Raw genomic sequence first — 24868 nt, forward strand, 5'->3', positions numbered from 1 at the left:
TAGTTTGCTAGACCTAGATCTGAGTTGAAGTTGAAGCATAAGATGGAGGTTTTTAATTTCTTAGGTACTTTGACTCTCGAAGACCTGATTGATTGGATGGTAAATTAGAAGACTACTTTGAGATTGAGGATATTGAGGATTTTCTCAGAGTGAGGTTGGCAGAAACTAAGTTGAAAGGACATGCTACCCTTTTGTGGAAAGAGTTGTAAATAGATAGAGAAGAAGAAGGTGAATTGACGATCATTAGACAAAATTTGATGGAGACTAAATAGAAGGCTAAGTTCATTCCTGATGATTATAAATTTGATTTTTTTAAGAGGTTGTAGAATCTAAAACACAAGGATATGACTATGAAAGATTATCCCAAGGATTTCTACAAGTTGACTATTTAGTCTGAGCATACAGAATTGTCAGAGGAGAAGGTAGTTCAGTACATTAATGGTTTGAGATTTAATATTATTGATGAGGTTAGTATGTTGAATATTTATTTAGTTGAGGATGCTTATTAGTATGCTCTAAAGGTAGAAGATAAGTTGAAGAGGAAAATTCAAGGTAATTTTAGAGGAAAGGAGAAGTGAGATAACTAGCAAAATGCTAAAGTGAGTGAAAAAGGTGAACGAAAACCTACTGGTCAGAAAAAAAGGATAGGTGGAGGTGAGTTCAGTGGTAATTATTTTAGGTTTGCTGAAGAAGGATAGATCTTTTGAATGTCCTCATGGTAGGAAAGTTGTTATTATGAATGAGGTTGTAGTCTAAGATAGTCAACTTGAGCAAGGAGAGAGTTCTAGTTTGACGACTACTATTTGGTCAGAAGACACTAAATTCTTGTTAGAGAACTAGTTTGTTTAGGATTTGTTGTAAGTCAAGGAGTAAAGTCTACAAGGTGATTGTGGATGGTGGTAATACAAATACCCTTGTTGTTGAGGAGATGGTTCATATATTTGGTTTGAAGAGAGTGAGACATCCTTATCCTTATAGGATTGGTTGGTTGCTAGGTGAGCATGCTTTAGAAGTGAGGGAGCAATGCCTTGTTGATTTCCAGATTGGGCAGTGTAAGGATAAATTGTTGTGTGATATTGTGGACATGAATATTTGTCATGTGTTTCTTGGTGGACCTTGGCAATATGATTACAAGATTGTGCATGATTGTGTCAAGAATGTGTTTATTGTTGAGCAACATGGTAGGAAGTATTCCCTGATTTCTTTACAAAATGAAGAGCTCAGTATGAGGAACTTGAGTATTGGTAGAAAAGTTGAGTTGGAGATTTTGAGAAGGTTGGAGATTAGTATAGAGAGTAGGAATGTAGCACATTGAGGATGGATCTGAAGAAGAAGAATAACAAGTGAAAGAGTGTACAAGTTAAAGACTTGGAGGATATATGTATGTGAAGAACCAATTTGTGATTTATGTGTTGAATCCTAGAAGATGTTCTTCAAGCTACTGAGAATATCTTTTTGAACCAAGGGTGTCTAATACATGAGCACCCCTACTTGGCTTATAATCTTGCATGTCGAAGGGATCTTGGATTGAAGTTGTGGACTTAGACACGAAAGGAGTAGTGCTTGATCATTATTGGGCGTGGTTTTGGCTTGGGAGCTCAGGAGACACTGGGAGCTTGAGAGGCTCTATGGAGCTTGGTACACACTAGGAGATTGACATACTCTTTGGAGTTGAGCATGCTCTGGGAGCTCAGCATCCTTGGGGAGGTGGACATTGCTTATTGCTTGGCTAATTCTTGGCTTGGTCTTGGTTCCTATTGGTCTCGAGTTGTCTATGAGCTGACTTTTTGAAATTTCATTTATGTATGAGTGTTTAATTTGCATTGTAGCTAATGTGTGGTTCAACATATATTTAATGTAAGGGATTTAATTTAATTTGCAATGAATTGGATTGACTTGTGGCTTAGTTGGGTATAAGTAGGGGGTCTTGTCGAGTCTTTAAATATGATTAGGGTGATCCATCTTGGAGAAGAGGATGGGAACATTGAAGAGCTAGTAGTTGTGGCTTGAGAACCATAAGATTTTCTTGATGGACATGAGGGTAAAAGTATGGCTCTTCTTCGTGTTCTTATCGATTTGTGGATCTGGACTAGTTGGGATTCGGATTGCAAGTTGGATCTTGTTGGATGATTTCTATTTGAATCTGGCCCTATATTGGAAGGCATTATAGTTGATCATATTGCATGTAATCAATTATTTTTATGAATAAAGACTTGTGATTTGGTATATCAGATCTTCCATTACTATTACTTGTTGTTGTGTTTCTATTGTATAGTTCTTTGTTGGGGGTTTGGGCACTTCCTTTGGGGAATTTATTGTATTGTGCTACATCAAGTGGTACTAGAGAAAAGGTTGTTCTAATGTGTGAATCAATTGCCAAAGTTGAGATAGTTTTGCACCAAGCTATTGGGTTGGAGAAGGTTGGTCCTGTGGAGCTTATTGATCTTCTAGATTAGTAGATCTATTGCTTAGTGTTTGCAAATTTTTTTGAGGATGCCTCCAAGAATATTGGACCCTAGTGAAATTGATGATCATAGTTATGTTGTGGAGGAAAGGATCTCACAAAAGATTAGAGCATAATTTAGATCTGAGATTGCATCGATGAAGATTGACATGATTGCTGATATTGTGAGTGCTTTAGGTGGTGTACCTAGGCATGTGGATATTAAAGATGGCTATGTGGAAGTTTTTGAATACTTTGAATCTATTGTATCTAGTGGTTAGGATAGAACTAATCTTGCAAAGGGACCTATTGAAACTAGGGTTGGGCAGTTTGCTAGACCTCAATCTCAGTTAAAGTTGAAGCATAGATGGAGGTTTCTAATTTCACAGATACTTTGACTCCCAAAGACCTCATTCATCATATTGATGAATTAGAAGACTACTTTGAGCTTGAGGATATTGAGGATTTTCTCATAGTGAGTTTCGCACAAACTAAATTGAAAGGACATGATACTCTTTGGTGAAAAGAACAACAAAGAGATAAAGAAGAAGAAGGTGAATTAAAGATCACTAGATGGAGGTTGATGGTGACTAAATTAAAGGCTAAGTTCATTCTTTCTGATTATGAACTTGATTTTTTTAAGAGGTTATAGAATCTAAACCATGAGGATATCACTATGAAAGATTATACCAAAGAGTTCTAGAAGTTGACTTTTTTGTCTAGGCATAGAGAATTGTCAAAGGAGAAGGTAGCTCAATACATTAATAATTTGAGATTAATTATTCAAGGTGAGGTTAGTATGCTAAATATTTCTTCAATTGAGGATGCTTATTAGTATGCTCTGAAGGGAGGAGATAAGTTGAATAGGAAAATTCAAGTTAATGCTAGAGGGAAGGAGAAGCAAGATAACTTCACAAAGGCTAAATCAAGTTCAGATGGTGAACCAAAACCTACTAATCAGAAGAGAAGGATAGATGAAAGTGGGTTTAGTGATAATTTTTTTAGATGTGGTAAAGAAGGACAAGTATTTTAAATTTCCTCATAGTAGGAAAGTTGTTGTCATCATTGAGAAAGGAGAGAGCTATGGCTCAACGAGTAGTTGTTGGCCAGAGGAGACTGAATTCTTATCAAAGGACTAGTTTGTTTAAGACTTGTTGTGAGTTGGATGGTGGTAGTACTGATAATGACGAAGGGTGCTCCCCTTAATACCATAAACCATAACATAAAACAAAGAAACAACAACAAATCCGAGAACAAAATATGGACTTCTTATTTGTGCCACAAATGTAGAATTACAGAATTCACAAGTACAATATTCTAACCCACATGGGTACCTTCATTACAATAATTTGCAAGACAAGCTATGAACTATCACCCAAAGCTATCCTAGACAATGTTCAGGCCTTTCTTAAATAGGCAATTTTATGTCACCCGAGAAGGTTCTAGACATTGAAACTTCACACTTAGGGCCAAAAAACCCTAAAAATACATATAGAGTTAGCCAAATACATCTTTGACAATTATATTAGATATTTTCAATAGCCCAAATTTGAAAGGCCATAACTCATGAATTGTTGCTCTGATTGGCTATTATAACCACTTTTCAAAAATGTCAGCTCCTAATCTATAGACTTAGAATGGTGTAAGCACCCTTCTATCGAGTTTTTTGACCTCATTCAGGCACTCTAAGGCCTCCAATAGTGAGCTTGAAGATTTTTCTACAATTTTTTCCATCGAAAATCCACAATAACTTCTCTAATACTTATGCTTGAGCAATGAGATTTTTATGGTAGGCTTACAACTCTAAAATGAATATTCTTGTAGAAAATGAGAACATTCCTAGCTCATATGATAAACTTAATAAAAATAGAAATTTCCCATAAATAGTAACCACCCTATCCACTAGTCCTTATTAAAATAGAAAAGATTTTTAAAAAAATATATTTTTGGGTGATGCAAGATTGCTCTTACACCTAGGATGCTCCTACATTAGATAACCTTGTTATTGAGGATATGGTTCATATACTTGGTTTGAAGAGAGTGAGACATCCTTCTCCTTATAGGATTGGCTAGTTGCAAGCTGAGCATGCTTTAGAAGTGAGGGAGCAATGCCTTGTTGATTTGTAGATTGGTCAATATAAGGATCAAGTGTTGTGTGATATTGTGGACATGAATAGTTATCATGTGTTTCTTGGTACACCTTGCTAGTATGACTATAGTGTTGTGCATTAGTGTGTAAAGAATGTGTTTATTGATGAGAAAGGTGGTAGGAAGTATTCCTTAATTCCATGACAGAATGGAGAGCTTAGTAGGAGGAACCTGAGTATTGGTAGTCAAGTTGTGTTGGTAGATTTTGAGAAGGTTGGAGATTAGTAGTAGTCATGTAGCATACCAAGGATGGATGTGAAGAGGTAGAAGAAGAACAAGGGAAAGAGTGTAAAAGTTGAAGACTTTGAGCATATATGTATGTGAAGAACCAATGTGGGAATTATGTGTTGAATCCCAGAAGATGTTCTTCTAGCTATTGAGAAAATATTTTCGAATCAAGGGTGTGTGATGTAGGAGCATCCACGATTGGCTTGTAATCTTGCATGTTAGAGGGATTTTGTCTTGAAGATGTGGACTCGATCAAAAAAAGAGTGGTCCTCAGTCATTATTAGGCATAGTTTTGGCCTAGGAGCTTGGCAAACACTAGGAGCTCGACATACTCTTTGGAGCTTGATAGACACTAGGAGCTCAAAATAGTCTTTAGAGCCTGACATGCTCTGGGAGCTTTGCATTGCTTATGCTTTGGCTAATGCTTGACTTGATCTTGGTTTTAGTTGGTTCCATGGTGTCTGTGAGCCAACTTTTGGAATTTAATTTATGTATAGGCATTTAATATGTGTTGTAGCTAGGTTGTGGTTCAACATATATTTAATGTAAGGGATTTAATTTAATTTGCAATGAATTGGGTTGACTTGTGGCCTAGTTGGGTATAAGTAGGGGGTCTTGTGGAGTCTTTAGGCATGATTATGGTGATCCATCTTGGAGAAGAGTATGCAAACTTTAAAGAGCTAGTAGTTGTGGCTTGAGAACTAAAGGATTTTCTTGGTGCACCTGAGGGTACAAGTTTGGTTCTTCTTGGTGTTCTTATCTAGTTGTGGATCTAGACTAGTTGGGATTGGGATTGTAAGTTGGATCTTGTTGGATCTTTCTGAACTAATATTATAATTGTTGTTTGTATTCAGCCCTAACTTGGAAGGCCTTATAGAGTAGCATATTGCATATAATCAGTTATTTTTATGAATAGAGAGGTATGATTTGGTATCAGATCTTGCATTATTGTTACATGTTGTGTTTCTGCTATGTGGTTATTTGTTGGAGGTTTGGACATCTCCTTTGGGGATTTTCCCACCTTGCATTGCATCACTAATTCACCATGGCCCCCCGCCAGTCATCTAACAAGAAAAACCCTTGCTAAAAAACCCTAGTTACAAACCCCTTGTTAAAAAATGTTAAAATTATTTTTTAAATTTTTGTTTTAATTTTTTTAGTTAATTTTAGTGGAAAATTTAATCTTTAAATCTATAAAAAGTATTATGAAACCATGTATATTTGGATATCAATATGTTTGAGATTTTTGTTGGTATGTTCAATTGTTAAATATGTAGGTATATGTTGAATATTTCATTTAGCTCTCACTTTGTTCACTATCACTTTAGTCCTTGGTCCTTTTTGATGTCATGGGATAAATTTCCTCCTTAAGAAGCTTCAAGAAGTTTTTAATGATATAGTCATGCTCTCCATCTTGAAGGGATACCTACCAGTAATACTCTTTTGGCTCTAATGGATGATTATTTTCACTCTGGAAAGGATTCCCTAGCCCCCTTAAAGCATAACCTTAATCATTTGTCTATGTCGCATGGTAATTTCTCTTGTTCAAAATGGAGATTGAATATTGCCTCAAATATGAGAAGTTAGGGTGGAAGGTTTTAGGCCTATGGAAGGCATAATTTAGAGGATTATGAGAGGAAATATTTGTAAGAAAAAATAATGTATTTCCTTCCTCTACGAACATCTCCCTTTCTCATTGGTGCCAATAGTATCCCATTGGGTAAGAATTTATCTCATAATCTAAAAAAATGGCCCTCTCAACCTAACTCTCAGTTGATTTCTTAGAATCACATGGATTCTCTTTTGAATCCATAGGTTGATGATGTTCCTAAGGAAAACAATAATCATCCTTGTCTTGTGTCTATCCATGAGTCCCCCCTTTCAAAAGAACTTCAAACCTTAATTGTTAGTAATGGTTTCTATGCAATTTTAATATATTATAATCTAAATTGCATGCATTATCAAGGTTAAAACTTGGGTCAAGCAGAAACTACCCATCACAATAGCATCCTTTTCTTTATCTTTTTCCTCCTTGTTCATGGGAGACAAAATTGTCAAGGATAGGTGAGGGAAAGACCATTTATAAGAAGTGGCCACATGTCATGTAGAGACACTATCATAGGTGGACCAATGACTAGGAACATGGAACAATAGGAGGAGCAGTGGTACCTAAGGACCAGCCAAAGGTGTGACAAGGTGGAGAGGTCAAGTAGTGATGCTAGCCATCATTACCACCACTAGGAAAGTGGTGGAGAACATTAGGCCAAGGACTCTAAGAGTAACCAATGAAAGAACCGTGACCTTGATGATAGGCTCAAGACAAAGTGCGGTCAATAGAATGAGAATTTAACAACACTCTAGTAACAATACTAGAGGCATTACCCTAATGATTCAACATCTCCTACAAGTGGTCCACCTCAAGGGACACCTTTTTGGCTTGTACTTGAATCTACATCATTCTGTTATTACATATACAATCTTTAGTATACATAGAAACATTTATATCAAGAATGTCATGAGTGCAAAGAGTAACAATTCTATCTTTCCAAAACATGAATAGAATCTCCATCCTAAAAGTATGCTAGAAATTCAAAAGTATTTGAAGGGAATTCTAGGTGAATCTCCTAGCAAAATTATATACAAAGAAAAAGGCTTCAACCTAAAGGGTTTGAAAAAATTATGAATCCAAAGCTATGCCTGTTGAGCTCTTTGATAGAACCAAAAGATATGCAAAAAAGATTCAGGTTTTGCACAAAAAAGATATCGAGGTTCAAGAACTCCCAAATGCTTGAGCCATGGACCCAGGGGCAGCTCTTGAAACACAACACATTGAGAAAAGTGTGAAATCTATTGTTCGATGATGGTGGTCCAAATAATTTTAAATCTGTATCTCCAATTCTGCTAAGAGCACTGAAGTGCCAACAATAGTTGAGAGTATCAATCATAGGCAAGTGTGGCACCAACCAAAGGTATCCAATCTTAGACTTATAATGAATAAGAGAAGTACACATATACCATTTCTAGTTTTTCCACTAATACATGTTACAGATATATCCATTTATAACCATGTAAATACAACAAATTTATGATTTCAATTACATATACACACATTAAATATGTTATAGGTATTTCATATCTTGAATTAAACAAGATACTAATGGAAAAACCTTGTTTTGAATATGACCCTTCATTTAAAACATCATTTTATAATTATTTAAGTATATTTGAATTTGATAATTTATAGAACTTTTAAAATTATTACATTATATATTCTACTATACAATTAATTAAATATTTTAGCATTGACATAACTTTATTTTAAATATTATTTTTCATTTCACTATCAAAATGTAATATTTTAATTTAATATACTCATAATAATTTATCTTTAACTATACTTAACTATATACAAACTATATTCAAGATTTAATTTAGATATCTCAAATCTTTTTAAAAAAAAAAGAAAAAGAAAAAATGATCTCCACTAATTATTCAACACACAAAGATCCTATCATCCAAGATGTAGTATCAATAATATTAACGTTTCCACGCTATATACCTTTAATTAATTAACTTTCCACAAAACAAATTTCAATTAAATGCAAACCATTCCAAATTAGAAAACTATCCACCACTACTCTGCAAGTTTTCCAAGACGTGCAACTGCAGTTTATTTATTTTTTAATACGAAGAAAGGTCTGATAAGAGTAGTTTGAAAAGACCATTCGTTGGGTTGAATGCTTTGTCATTGCTTGGGATGAGTGATATTTTTGTAAATATAAAAAACTGTCTAGTCTTTTACATAACCGAGAAATAATAGATGTTATCACGTTCATTATAAAACATATTTCCTTAATCCAGTTTTGCTTGGTGGAACTGAGCCGCCTTAAATGGTCTATATGTTAAGTGCTCTTTACAGAGTAAGTGAGAGAATCTTCAATAATTCAGCATAAGTTCAATTATTCTCTCAAACCCAACGTTGGAAATTGTCATTTCCAGTTCGGGTGTAACTGGAGAAGCTCTTCCCTGGCCAATACCATCTCTAAAATTATCTGGTGAACCCACTTAACAAGTTTCCTCAGAATCCGGATCTGGTACATTTAATATATTGCCTTTTCATTGAAGGTGACGAAATGCCCCCCTATATACAGCTAATGCGCACTGTATCTTAAAAGTCGCTAGTTAATTCCTTCACCGAGAAAGCTCTAAACAATGAGTTTTTAAAAGGGAAAAAGCCCTTAAAATGTCTGTACCACATTTATAAGTATCGTGAAGCAATCTAGAGATTCAGTGCAAGAGTCTAGAAACAAGATATGGCTGACAGTATTAGATCCAGTGCAATGGCGATGTTTGTAGCTGTAATGTGGGTGAGCTTGTATCTCACAAGCACCTATGCAACTCTTGCCCCCCCACCTCATTACTTTTCAAAGCCTCCTCGACCCATGGAGCATCATGTACCTTCCCCTCCGCCACACCACAATCATCATGTCCATGCTCCTCCCCCTCATATATATGAGCACAAGGCACCACCACCCATGATCCATGTTGCCCCATGCTCCTCCTCCTCATATGTATAGGCATTCGTCACATCCATCACCTATTAGCCACCATGAACTTCCTCCCCCTCCACATCATCACAAACATCATGTCCACGCTCCTCCCCCTTATACATATGAACACAAAGCACCACCACCAATGATCCATCTTGTCCATGCTCCTCCCCCTCATATATATAAACACAATGGGGTTCCTCCCCCACCACATCAGAAACCTATCCATTCTTCTCACCACAAAGATATTGCACCACCTCCTGACCATGACAATGACAAAGACCACCACCACCACCACCACCACCATCATATTGCACCACCTCCTAACCATGACAATGACAAAGAACACCACCACCACCACCACCATCACATTGCACCACCTCCACACTATGGAATCAAACCAATTGAGCACAAGGCACCATTGCCAGTTTACAAGCACGAAGTCCCTCCTCCACCTTTCCACCACCTTTCCACGCCACCCCACTATCTTAAGTTTGCTCCACCTCCTCACCACGCTTGATAATATGTAGTATCAAAGCTATTGTGCCCACCAAGGTAGATTTTTCTTTGGGTATATTTCTTTTTGGCTATTGTTTATTTGGGATAGTTGCACTATAATTCTAGTTGGTACTTTTTGTTTATTATTGTAAAAGAATGACCTATATATTTTACATTATATCTGTGAGCTTTGAATTGGGAGTTAAAATGACTCACTGCAAAATTGTGTGTCTCACAGAATACAAGAGCTTGGAGCAATCCTCTATTAAGCATGGTTAGATAGCTTACAAATAAAAATTTATTTGCCAATATTATTTTACATAGCTTGAATAAAAAATGCCATTGTTGTTGGAGAAGTCAATGGTTGTTGGCTCAATCTTATATAAAGATTGAAATAATGTACCTGAAGTGATTAAATATTGTAATGTGTTGTTCTATTATTGAAGCTATGATAGTTGACAATAGATATTGTAATATTTTGTCTTATACTATTTAAATTCAATTTGAAATAAACATTTTAAACTACTAAAAATGTGAGCATTTTTTGTTCAATTAAGTATGACTTTGTTCATAACTAAATGTTTTATTAGAGAATCCTATGAGTTGACAATTCTCTTAGTTTTGTATACTTTAAAGGAACAAAAGTTTTGGGATTTAAGTTTTAAATGGATATAGCCCATGGTTATACTAAGTATGATACATATGCAATTATCAAAATGTTCGCGCAGGGATTAGAATGATAGTATATTTCACAATTTGATAATCAGAATAAAGTAGAATGCAATTAATTTTTAATTCCTGATCAATTAATAAAATATATAACCATGAATTCTGATTATTGTTTAGACACTGACAATGAATTTAGTATTATAATTTTTACCACCAGGCTGTCAATAGGTTAACACTTAGATTGTTAAGCAGTTCAAAATTAATATAAACAATTTTACATCAATGTTTGGATTGTATTATAGAAGCCATCATTACGATAAAATATATAATGAAAGTCTAGCATACAATATATAGTTTCATTTAAATACAATATACATTTAACATTTGCAAAACAATTTCAAGGATTTATGCATGCAATCTATTACAATAATTTTATCAAAAATAAATAAATTCCTAGAGGTTTTTATAATAAGATCTATTAAAATAATATATCCAAAATGAAATATGTCATAAATACACTTAAATTTCCTACTTCCCACTATATTTTTCATCTCATGTATTCTTGTTTGAGTAGAAAGAATGATATCCAAGATGTTTTTATTGGGTAACAATGCTTCTAGGCATGGATGGTTGGAAAGTAAAACCTCATGATGTCTACATTAATGAATTTGTTGTCTCCCCATCAAAACTATTGTTCATGAAGTTGGCATGAGTATATCTTGGTTTTAGAATGGTTTCAATGGATATGGCCACCAAAGAAAATGGAAGGATATAGTGTTGGTCCTCATGAAATAAATCACGTAAGATTGAATGTAGAAAGGATTCCACTCACAATTTTTTCTTACATTAAATTTGACATGGGAGTATCATTGGGTAGTTGGCAATCTTATTTCACCCAAAAATATTTTGTTTATGTTCTTGGTCTTGTTTGTTTAGCTTTGTTGTTATATAGAGAAATTGTTCTAGTTGGCTTTTTATCTTATGTAAACCTCATGGTGTGTTCCAAACATCATGAAGATCCTATGTTTAGCTTTGCAGATGGATCTAATTTTTCTTCATGAAGTTACCTCATGTTTGGTCTTTTCATATATTGTTCTTTTTGTTATAACAACTAGGTTGACATGAAACTACTTGGAATGGTGTTTCATAGTCAACAAAGCTACTTGTATTATTTTATGTTCTCATTGTAATATGTAAAATGGGGTATACCACAATGTAATCAAATGCACCCTACTTACAAACACATACATAGAAGATGGATTCCAAGATTCCACCACAAAGGCAATCTAATGAGTCCAAAGGGAAGTACTAGTGTTTGATCTTCTCAATATGGAATTCTCATGGGTATTATTCATCTTTTCCCTAAGAGAATGAATCACAATATAAGGAAAGTAGATTGACTAATTGAATGAAAATTAATCTTGATGTGCATATGATGTCTAAACACATGAAAATAATATATCTGATACATGAAAGTAAGTGTTATGAAATGAAAAATGAAGAATCAAACTTACTTTAAGGGCCAGTAGAGGATGCCACTTCAAATAAGAAATGTGACTTTCAAGCTATATGAAAAATCAAAATAAAGCTAGTATCTGTGGATGGATTTGAATTTTCTATCCACAAAGATGTATAAATCCTTACATGTAGTTGTATATGCAATATAAATAATGATAGTCTAGGATTTTTTCACAAGAGCAATTAATCTACTAGTACCAAATCATATAATTCTATGTGTACAAATTATGTGCTCTTAAGATCTTTAAGTATGAATGCTTGTAGGATGAATACTTTAAGGATTATTACTTGCATAACATTGATGAATGAAAATTTCCTCCCTTCATGGCCAACCTCAATATTTCCTATGTAGAAAGAAGTTAGATGTTGACCTAAGGAAGCTCATAATTGATGATGTGAGATGAGGGTCTCCCACAAATCATTTCTTACATGACTTGAACACCTTTAATGTAACTTAAAATCTTGCTTTCAAATGATGACTTGAGTGTATGCTTTCTCATGAAAGCATGGATTTCTTATTCAATGGATGGATTGCATGGATAATAATGGATCAATAGCGTGCATATAGAATTAATGATTAAATTAAGTTATTAAGCATTCTTTTCTCGTGATTATGGGATCAAATCCAAAAGTAGTTGGATAAATTTGGATGGAAATAAATTATTATTATGAAAAAAGAAAAAATGATCTAAGAAAAAATACCCATTTATTTCAACATATCAAAAATAATTTCAAATATTTCAATATTGAACTATATATGGGTTCATAAGATTTTCTATAGCTCTGAAACTTAAAATATTATGATATAAGTAACTAAAAAAATTAAAAATAAACATTTTAGAAATCATTTTTTAACATTTCCTAGCTAGGGGTTTCTACCCAAAATTTTCTAGTTAGCATTTTTTCTAAAAAACTGCATAGGGTTTTCTAACATTTTCTAACAAGTGATTTGTGTAATTATCTAAGAGAATTAAAACTGTTGATATAGAAAAAGTTAAGATATATGAAAAGTAGATAATTTACAAATTAAAATTAAAGAAAAAGGATAATGATGTGTATGTAGTATCAAAGATAGTTGAAAGAGGTCAAAACTGGTAATGGGATGTTGATGTTGTCTAGGACATTAGAGGGTTTGGTCAAACACCTCAGGGTGCACAAATTTTCAAAACAAAATGAAGGACGATAAAATTTTCTAACCAATATTTATTAAAAAAATCACCTAGGGGCTTCAAAAACCTCCTTCCCCCCCCTTTGTTCAACATAATATGGAAGTGTGTTCAAAAGAACAAGATGTTTTATTTCAAACATGCTTGCATGGGGTGTTCAAACAAATCCCCAAGGGAACTTCAAACAAAAAACCTTGTTTTCTTGAAGGTTTAAAATAAAATTTGATTGTTGATTTTTCTCCATGGAAATTAGTGGGCACCACTTTTGTGTAGTAGACCTACATTATTTAACACAATATCAATAAAATCTCACAACAATCTACAACTTCCACATGTACCTACTCTACTTCTTCTTTACCATCTTTTGGAATTGTAGTAAAACACATATACTCAAGCTTCATACCTTTCATAAGCTCTTTTTCATCAACAAAATATATTCTAGTAGCACTAAATACCTTTTCTCATTTCTCTTTCAACAACTTCAACATATGCTTCACTCCATCCTTTGTTAGAGTGTAGTTATTTTCTCGCCCATCATGTACAAGAGGCCCATTAAAACTTCCATGGCCTACCTAGAAACATATAACATATGTCCATAGGTATGATATCACAAAGCACCTCATCTTGGTAGCTTCCAATCTTGAACTTCACTGAGCATTTCTCATTGACCATGACCTTGTGGTTATCTTGCATGCAAGCACTAGGATATGGGCATGGGTTTTTCTGCTTCTTTAGCTTCAATATTGTGACCATCATTTTTGACACTAGATTGTTAGTATTTCCACCATCAATGATCACAACACAAAAATTATCTTCACATCCAAGCACCTTGTGTGAAGCAAGCTCCTTCTTTTATTAGGTTCATTCTCACCACTTAGTAGGACTCTTATGTTAACTAGGCCTTTTCCTCTTTCAAAATCTTCAAAATGTGATGATTTAGCATCTTCATCAGCATGCGCAACTCTGGCCTAGCCTTCTACTCTTTGATCTATCCATCATTGGAGCTAAGAACATTCAAATGCTCTATGCCCTTTTTCTCCATAGTGAAAACATTTCCCATGGAAGCCTCCTCTTCTAGATCCTTTTCCTCTACCTCTTCCTCTTTGATCTCTATTGTTTTGATCATGGAAATGAGTGGGATTACTTTCCCTTTTGTTCTAACTATTACTTCTATCGTCATCCTTGCTCTTCTGATCATCATTCTAGCCTCCATAAGGCCGTTAGCTGGATCTTCCACTGTGACCTCTACCACTACTCTTGTTATCAAACTTTTTTCTTTGCTTCTCCTTAACACTTAGGGAAAACTAGTATGGCTCATCAATATTGGTCACTTGAACAAGACTCATCTTCACTTAAATGCTTCACCTCATTCCATTAAGAGAGTGGGCTACTTTCTCATTATTTACTTCTTCATGGCTAGTTCTAATGAGAACTCAATATGCTCTTGAATATATTTTCCCACTTTCTTCAACTCTTGCATTTTCTTCAATAGATAAAGCTCATAATCCACAGGAATGAACTATCACTTCATTTTAGCTACTATTCGGTCCCATCTAGTGATTTTTTCCTTTCCTCTCTTATTTTGATCAAACTAGATCTCCTACCACTAGATCTTTACATGACCCTTCAATTTGGCTTTCACAAACTTGACCCTATCCAAAGCTTCAATATCTTCATATTCAAACTACTCTTCTAATTCATTGATCTAGTCAATCAATTCCTTTGGGTTGAGATTTCACAAAAATGTGGTAACATCAAAATTACGTCTTTTCTAATACTAGAAATGGCCTTCGAAAGCTCTGCCTCCTCTGGGTTAAGAACTTCCTCTACTACGACTTGATCTACATTTCCTTCTCCTTCTCTTTCATCCTCTTTTTCATCATCTCTTATGAAAAGATTCATTCCTATTTCCATCTATTCTTGCAATTCTTCCATTTTCCTCTAGAGGGTTCTAAAATCCTTAGGTGTAACACCTTTGACTTTTCCACCATGCTCTCTTGTGGAGGCATTTTTGCACTTCTGCTAAAACCCAAGTGAAAACTACCTCCCAATCAATGATTTGTCTACACACCTAGCCCAAACTACAATCCTAGTATGAACTACCTCATAATAAGTGATCTATCCACATACTCATGAGGAACTCTAGCTCTAATACCACTTGATCAAGGGTGCTCCCCTTAATACCATAAATACATAAGAGAAACAGAGAAAAACAATAATTAAGAGAATAAAATATGGACTTCTTATTATTAGTGCAAATGCAAAATTATAAAATTTGGAATTACAATATTCTAACCCACATGGGCACCTTTATTACAATAATCTACAAGACAAACTTGTGAACTAGCACCTAGAGCTATCCTAGACAATGTTCAAGCCTCTCTTAAATAGGAAATTTTATGTCGTTTGGGAAGGTTCTAGACACTCAAACTTAATACCTAGGGTTGACACATCCTAACAATACATATAAAGTTGACCAAATACACTTTTGACATTTATTTTATAAATTTTAGGTAGCATAACTTTGAAAGACCATAATTCTTGAACCGTTTCTTTGATTGGCTATTATACCACTTTTTAAAAATGTTAACTCCTAATATAGAAGATTAAATCCTCTCAAGCCCCCATTTTTCAAGTTTTTGAGCCTCATCTAAGGCCTCTAAGACACTCAAAACTGAGGCTAAAGTTTTTATAGAAAAATTACACACCAAAAATCTATAATAACTTTACAAATACATATAATCTAGCATTGAAAATCCAATGAAAAATTGATATAACTAAAATGAACCTTCACCACTAAAATTAGAACATTTTGAGCTTGGATGACCAACTTACTAAGTAGAAGGCCTCCATGAACAACAACTCTACATTAAGACAACCCTTATTGAAACAATTGAAAGGACATGTTTTTAGGTGATGCAAGATTGGTATTATACCTAGGATGATCCTTCATCTATTAACATCTAGGATTTTATCCCTAATTAGTCTAGTAAACATTTCATTAAAAAAAAAAAATTTAAATTCATAATTACCCTTTTTTTGTTATGCTCTGTTCCTAACTGTATATTGTCACAACTGGTAAAACTATCATATCTCCTTCTATACTAATCGTACTAACTTTCGCACTTAAAAACATTATCTTGACACTCTATTCTATGTGTACCTAGCTAGGCACATTCCCAAAATACATCAGTCAACCATACGTATCAAAACTATCTTTGTTCTGGTAGACAAACTATCTTGTACTTAGATAAATTTCATGTCTAACTATAGAATCTTCTTCTGTACATAATGTCTTCTTCATAGAAGGTATATGTTGTCGTAAATGGCATCTCAAACTCTTTACAACTTATATTATAATAAATACTAATATATATTATAATATATAATTATAAAAGTACAATATAATATGTACACTAAAATTGGTCCCCCTTTCCCCACATTATATATTACATAAAAAAAGGTCCTTTCAAAGAATATGTCCCCACTTCATTTGGATTTGAATTTGGCTCTATTATTTGGCACATTGTTGGGTATTTGATCTTAGATCAGGTAGCCAATGTAAGATTGAATACTTGATCCATTTTAATAGTGAATTTTACCCAAAATATTATTTTTCACTATGGAACTAATAATCACATTGTTTTTAACTTTCCACAGGTTTCAAAAACATTGGAGTTAAAAAAAAAGGGTTTAGCGCCCATTCTTTTCAAAAGGTGGCTAAAACACTCCATAAGGTGTCTTGGATTATTGTCTAATTAGGGAACAATAATCATCAAAAGTATAAATGCAATAGGAAGGTATCAAGTGAAGAAATCAATGTGTATAGGGAAAATCACTGAAGGAAGAGACATGCTATGTTAAGTGTCAATCAATATGACAATAATATTGAGATTATGTTGTGAATGAAAATGTATTCATTGAAGATGAAATTATGGAGTTGGAAAATGAATATGTTTAGTTGGAGAATGAAAATGTACCCATTTGAAATGACAATTTTGGAATTGAAAATGTGGAGAATGAAAATTTACCGATTCCTAATGGCAATGTCAAGATTGAAAATGTGGAGAATGAAAATGTATCAATTCATAATGTCAATGTAAGGATTGAAAATGTGGAGAATGAAAATGTACAAGAACCCCACATATCTCCTAATTATAACCGAAATGAAGGTCCTTCTAGAATATTGGAAAGTTTAACTAAAATTGACAAAACCATTATGAGAAATTTCAAAGGGAAGAGATCTCAAAGACTTGTTCAGTAAATATGGGCTTTAAAACTATATGAGATTTTTTTTGGCAACAAGACGTTGGTGGACAAATTTCAAGCTTTTGTGTTGTTGTTAAAGATGCAAATGATGAGACCTTTTCTTTCCAAATTGAAGATTTGTGTGAACAAGAAAAAGGAGAGAAATTCAATTATTGTGAAGAATATTTTTACTGCTCTCAATAGAATTGGGAAAAATAGCAAGAAAAAGAGAGCTTCTAGAAGGGCTATTAAAACCTCCTTAGTAAGTCATAATTTGAAAGAAAGTAGATATATAAGAAAAACATGTTTTGACTTGAGCCCAAATTGTATGACTTTTAGTAGATTGCTTGCTAGAAGAGAGAGACTTGATGATCCTCCTCAAACTAATATATGGTCTTATGATGGAAGACTTACACATTTTGATAAGAAGATAACTAATGATGTGAAGCAAGAAACTTAATAATTTTGGCACTCTAGATCAATAGTAACACCAAATGCTAAGGATGTATTGAAGTTGAGAATTGGAAATAGAGACAACATGCAACATCCTAAATATATATATATATATATATATATATATATATATATATATATATATATATATATATATATATATATATATATATATGGAGGTAAGTAAAATAATGTTGTTCAAATAATTTTGTTAGAGTCATCAAACATTGCATATACCACAAAGGGATTTTGAATCCTTGAAGCCATTTTATTGTTTTCCACTTAAGAATCAAAGTACATGTTGTTGCAATGATCATGTGAAGTTCTCTATGTACCATGTAATTTATTACACTCCATTCATTCTACTTTGACTAGTAACAAAATGTTGGAGAATTGTGGTGCTACTCAATTTCTAAAATCATCAAGAGACTTACTAGATCAAGTTTTATGTCCTAGAGTTGATGGTTGTTTCTTTTATAGAGACGATTTCTTAAATGAGAAGTGTTCATAGTGTGGTGTCTTATCCAAGTTTATAACATGTTTCCATGAGGGGTGAGAATAAGATCTTGGGAGGATAATGGTTATATGATTTGACTGCAAAAGAAATCAGTGTAGATGATTTTATTTCAGATTTCAAAAATAATATTTTCTAAATGTATACAAGGCATAGTCATCGGTCTAAGTGGTTGGATCAATAATTTAGAATGTGTAAAGATAATTTTCCCATTGACACTATCTTATTTGTTGACTTTGTTGATAACTAGACATTGCAGCACCAAAATGAGACATAATATTAGTGTTACAACTCCATTAATATTACAATTTTTGTCCACATTACATATAGACATGCCCTTGATAGTGTCAAACTAGATAATTGCAATATAATTAAAAATTACCATTTTTGCATGAGTGATGATAGATCTCACTGCCATGAGTTTGTGCAATATTGTTTTGAGATTTTTTTTTCCTTACAGGAATACGATATTGCTATGGATAGACATATCATTTGGTTAGATAGTTGCATAGGTCAATTCAAGAATGCTCACATGTTTTATTTATTGTGTAGGATGTACATATAGAGGTGTGCCCCTCATATTTGGAGATTTTTTAAGCCAGCCATGAGAAAGGGGAACATAATGAAGCATTGGTATGTGTGAAGAGAAATATAGCTAAGGAGCAATTGAAGATTGCAGATGTTGAACTTCTTGAAGCTTGTAGTATTTCTTATTTGTATAGTTCAATATTATCATAGTAGAGGACTCTTGATTCATCCATATGCAAGTTATTTTGGTTGGTTGAGGAGGGGCCCATAGGTGATAGATTGGATTGTGCTACTATTAAATATTCTTAAAAAATTTATTCATTTAGGAGCTTTTATTGTAGTATATGGACCATTTGCATATGAGAGCTAGCTTATTTTTGTTTGAGTTTTTTTTAGTGTGATATGGGTTGCTATAAAATAACTAAGTGGGTAGATACATGGCTTCCACATTATCTTACACTATTATCTCTTATGCTCTCTATTAGAAATGATTACATGGAAAGTTTAGCTAAGTATGACTATCTATTAGATATTATTCATCCATATAATAGATTTGCATTAGTTTTACTATAGGGGCATGATGAGAAATTAGATTATTGGTTAGCATGTTTTGTAAGAGGTAGAAAAAGCTTGCACAATTGATTGTAGATGATGACATATTCATGTATCCTATTGGTTCAGTTGTTGTTTTTGGAACATGGGTACAAACTAAATGCTTAGAAAAAATGGAATTTTGACATTTGAAGACTATGAGAAGTACAAAGTGATTCTCATATATTCACACCTTATTGTATAAAAAAATGTAAATTTTTTGAAGCATCAAGGAAGACCAAAAGTAAAATAACTTTTTGTTCCAATTCTTTAGAATAATTGGGAGGGGAGTGGGGTGAATCAATTATCCGAGGTCCTGATGTAAAAATATATTTTTTAAATTCTTAGTAGACCTATATCCATAAAACCTTTTCATGTATGCATCCATTAGATCATACAATACATAAACTTTGTAAGTTACTGTCCTAGGTCAAAATAACTTTGCAAAAATGTAAACATAAAACAGCATAAGAAGATTCACACAATTTGACACAAAGATTTTATGTGGAAACCCAATTTGGGAAAAACCACCAGTAACATGCTACTAATTCTCACTCTTTTGAAGGCATGCCTTGTAAAATTCCAACCCTATTAAATTTCATAATACATGTTACTAAATGTGACCTGGTTAAAGGATTTCAATCACCTTATTAGGAGTGATCCTTGTTAAATGACTTTAGACCATTCCATTAGAATGTCACCTAGTTAGAGGATTTAAAAATGATTGCTTGGTGAACCTTAATCCAAAGGATTTATCCTATACTAATACAATGAATAGAAAGTAACAACAAGGCTTGATCTGATAACAAATCACAACTCAATTTTGATTATAGATCTCTATTATTCCTCAATTCTACTTAGCAGTCACACACTTCAACTTTGATAGCTTATTCACCCTTCAAGAATTCACACTCTTAAGCCTTCTTTCTTTGTATACAAACTATAGTCGCTTATGTTTGGCCACTAAATGAAGCAATACCTTAGACTCCTTGTCTTCCATAAATAAAGAACTAAGATCTTTTGTCACTTAACCACAGTCACATATTTTAGGATTAGGTATGATTAGGTAGGATACAATGAATCTACCCATTTTCCATTTGGTTGCTTTAGAAAATTCTTCTACAATCTTCCTTGAATTTTTCTCAAAATGGTTTATCTTGAATTTTGTGCCACTAGCTCATCATAGTTATCTTCCACATGCTTAACATAATTCAAGAAAGCAAAATAGCTGGTTTAGATTTGTCAAATCTTTAATTTGACATTGTTTTTTGTCACTCAACAACTATACTATTCTTTCACTTAGCCAACACTATTTTACTTGGCAAACACTAAAGTTTATTAATGCTCAGCACCAACTAAACTTTACTCAGCATATATTAACAATTACTTGGCTTGCACTATTTTTCATCTTTTCTTGGCACCTCTTGTTTTTCACTTGACTTCCTCTATTTTTTTCTTAGCTTGCACTGAATACTCAATAAGGCTTACCAAACACTTTTCTTACTTGATATTCTTCAAGTCTTAACTTGAGTAATCTTTCATTTCAGCATTTAAGTATATAAACAATACACTATAGTATCAATGTCTTACATGATCTAAGTGCTTCTTTTACATACACAATAGCTCAACCTTTCTTTAGGTGCTATTATTATCTCTTCTTTTCAAATCCTCTTCATCAATCAACAAAATGATAGCTTTTAGACCAAAAAGAAATTGTCTCACCAATAGGTAGCAGGTTTGACATCATTGACAAAATAATGATTAACTTTACTTTTAGATAGCTTTTAGACAAAAAAGAAATTGTCTCACCAATAGGTAGCAAGTTTGACATCATTGACAAAATAATGACAAAATTATTAATGCTCAGCACCAAATAAACTTTACTTAGCATATATTAACAATTACTTGGCTTGCACTATATTTCATCTTTTCTTGACACCTCTTTTTTTCCACTCAACTTCCTCTATTTTTTTCTTAGCTTGCACTGACTACTCAATAAGGCTTACCAGACACTTTTCTTACTTGATCTTCTTCTAGTCTTAACTTGAGTAATCTTTCATTTCAGCATTTAAGTACATAAACAATACACTATAGTATCAAAGTCTTACTTGATCTAAGTGCTTCTTTTACATACACAATAGCTCAACCTTTCTTTAGGTGCTATTATTATCTCTTCTCTTCAAATCCTCTTCATCAATCAACAAAATGATAGCTTTTAGACCAAAAAGAAATTGTCTCACCAATAGGTAGCAGGTTTGACATCATTGAAAAAATAATGATTGTTCCATTAGAGGTTTCTGACTTAAAAATAATCTTATATCGACAATCTCCCTCTTTGGCATTGATGGCAAATCAATACCAACAACAATACCAAAAATAATTTATAAATCTTTGAAATTTCTCCCTCTACCAATGTAGTATATGTCCTTTCTCTATATAGGGTAATGTGATCTTTGTCAAGTTTATTTATTGTATCTTCTCCCTCTAAATTATATCTCCCTCTTTAAAGTATCTCTCCCTCTTTCTGATATCTAGATATCTATCTTTCTCTACTCTATTCTTATATCTCCCTCAGTACTTTCTCCCTCTTACTAGGTATATGTATATTTATTTCTCCCATTGTCTTATATCTCCCTCTTTGACAATAATGCCAAAGAGTTTTAATATCTATATGTAGATATAATCAATTCTATATTCTCCCTCTATCACCTTTCATGTGATTGTAAGTCTTTAGATTTAGCTCCTTCATTACTTTAGGTAGCTCCTAAAGTAATATCCATTGCATCAACTTGTCAAAAACAAAATTCAGCTAAGTTGATGCAGGGCACTACTTATGCTTCTTGACTAGCTTTGGATAGGGGTATCACCCCTAGTTTATGTCTTAGATACTCATAAGAATCTTTAGGTAAATCTTTTGTAAAGATATCATCTATCTATTCTTTTGTATTCACATATTCCATCCTCACTTCCTTATCTTGAACTAATTCTCTCAAGTAATGATACTTGATTGCAATGTGATGATTCTTTGTGTGCATCATAGGATTATTTAATATATTTATAGCACTTTTATTATCACAATAAAGTACCATAGGTTTAGTGATTTCCTCGTTCATACCTATGAGTAGTTGTTTGATCCATATCACATTTGTACATTTTACTACAATAGCCACATATTTAGCATCAATAGGAGATTGAGATATAAAAATTTGTTTCTTGTTGATGTAGGTGACCAACCTCTTTCCTAAGAAAAATTCTCCACCACTTGTGCTCTTTCTATTATTAATATTTCCATCCTAATCAACATCAGTGTAGGTTGTCAACTCAAAATTTTCATTTTTTTTTGTAGTATAGACCATAGTCTTTTGTTCTTTTCAGATGTCTCATAATTCTATTACCAACCATCAAATTATTCTCCTCAAGATTTGTAGAGAATTTTGCAACAAACCCAATAGATAATGCAATGTCAGGTCTCCTATGCACTACATAGCACAATTTGCCAATCATAGACCTATGCAATGTTTGATTCACATCAACAGAATAATCATTCTTGACAACTTGTGTCCTATCATTGTAGGTGTATTAAATGGTTTGGAATCTTCCAATCCAAAAGTTTTCAATATTTCCTTTACATACTTATACTAACTGATGTATATACCATATTTCATCTAATATACATGCAAACCAATGAAGAACTTAACCTCATCAAACATAGACATCTCAAATTCTTTCTTCATTTCATTCACAAATGCCTTACATAATGTATCTTGACCTCCAAATATGATATCATCCACACAAAAAAATTCTATTAAAATAGCTTTACCTCCTATTTTTAAGTAAATATTCTTATTATCATTAGTCTTCTCAAAACCAATCTTCACAAGATAATTGTTATGCTTTTCATACCATTTTCTTGGGGATTTCTTTAAACCATAAAAATCTTTTTGTAGTCTACATACCATTTTCTTGTTATTGGCATCAAAAAATCCTTATAATTGTTTTATATAAACCTCTTCTTCTAATATACCATTGAAAAATGCTGACTTTATATCCATTTTATAAACTTTGAAACCTGTGTATGTAGAGTAAGAAATAAGAGTTCTTACTCCTTCTAGTCTTGCAACAGGGGCAAAAATTTCTCCATACTCTACTCCTTCTACTTGTACATACCCCTTACAAACTACTATTGCCTTATTCCTTGTGACTTCACCATTTTCATCTAACTTGTTTTACTTGGTTCCAATCACATTCTCATCCTTTGGTCTAGTAACTAGAGTCCATGTCTTGTTTTCTAAGTCATCTTTCACTATCTTAAGCTCATGCATGCTCAAAAAGCATGTATAATTTCTCAGCCTATTTCTTGTCATTGGTTTAGCATCTTTGTCTCCAATAATTTGTTCAACAGGTTGATGTATTTTGACATACTTTGAAAATGTTGGTTCTACTCTTCTTTCCTCATCAGGTCTATCAACTTCAAAACCACAATTTACTTCTCTATTTGGTAATTCAAAATCTCTTTCATGTACACTTATCTCATAATCATAATGTACCTTAGCTTTTGTTAGTAACTCAACTCCTTACTATAACTTAGTTCTTCAATGCAACTCAACATTCAATGTATGTGATTCAGAAGCCACTGAAACTTTTTATTGATTAACAACTTGGTTTACAACATCTTGATCCATAGGAATACCTTCATAAAAGCATACAATTTATTTTTACTCTTTAGGTTCCTTCATAGGTTCAGCTTCATGCGCCTCTGTATAGCCATCAACTTCATTTGCACTTTCCACAACTTTTTTAGTGTTAGTATTTAAACACTTATAAGCTTTACTTATTGTGGAGTAATCGAGGAATATATCTTCTTCACTTTTAGCATCTAATTGTCCATTCTTGAAATCCTTAAGAATGTATCACTTGCTTCCAAATACCTTAAAATATTAAATTACATTGGGTGAGTATCCATACCATAATTCAAAAGGTTTTGAATGAGTACCTTTCTTTACTTTCACATGGTTCAAGTTATAGATAGTTGTACTTATAGCCTCTCTTTAGTATTTCAAAGAAACATTCTTCTCCATCATGAGTGTATTAGCATAGTACATTATAGATATATTCCTCCTTTCAAAAATCTCATTTTATGGAGGGATCCTTGGTGTAGAAGTTTTTCTTTTGATTCTTCTATCATTATAGAACATCTCAAACACATTTGATGTAAATCATCCACCTCTGTTAGATGTCACACATTTCAAGATTTTTCATGTCTCCCTTTCAACTCTAGCTAAGTACCACTTAAACATTTGGAAAGCATCATATT

This window comes from Cupressus sempervirens, chromosome 5, assembly GCF_028749045.1.
Source record: "Cupressus sempervirens isolate cs-2001-9-10 chromosome 5, ASM2874904v1, whole genome shotgun sequence".
Classification (NCBI taxonomy): Eukaryota; Viridiplantae; Streptophyta; class Pinopsida; order Cupressales; family Cupressaceae; genus Cupressus; species Cupressus sempervirens.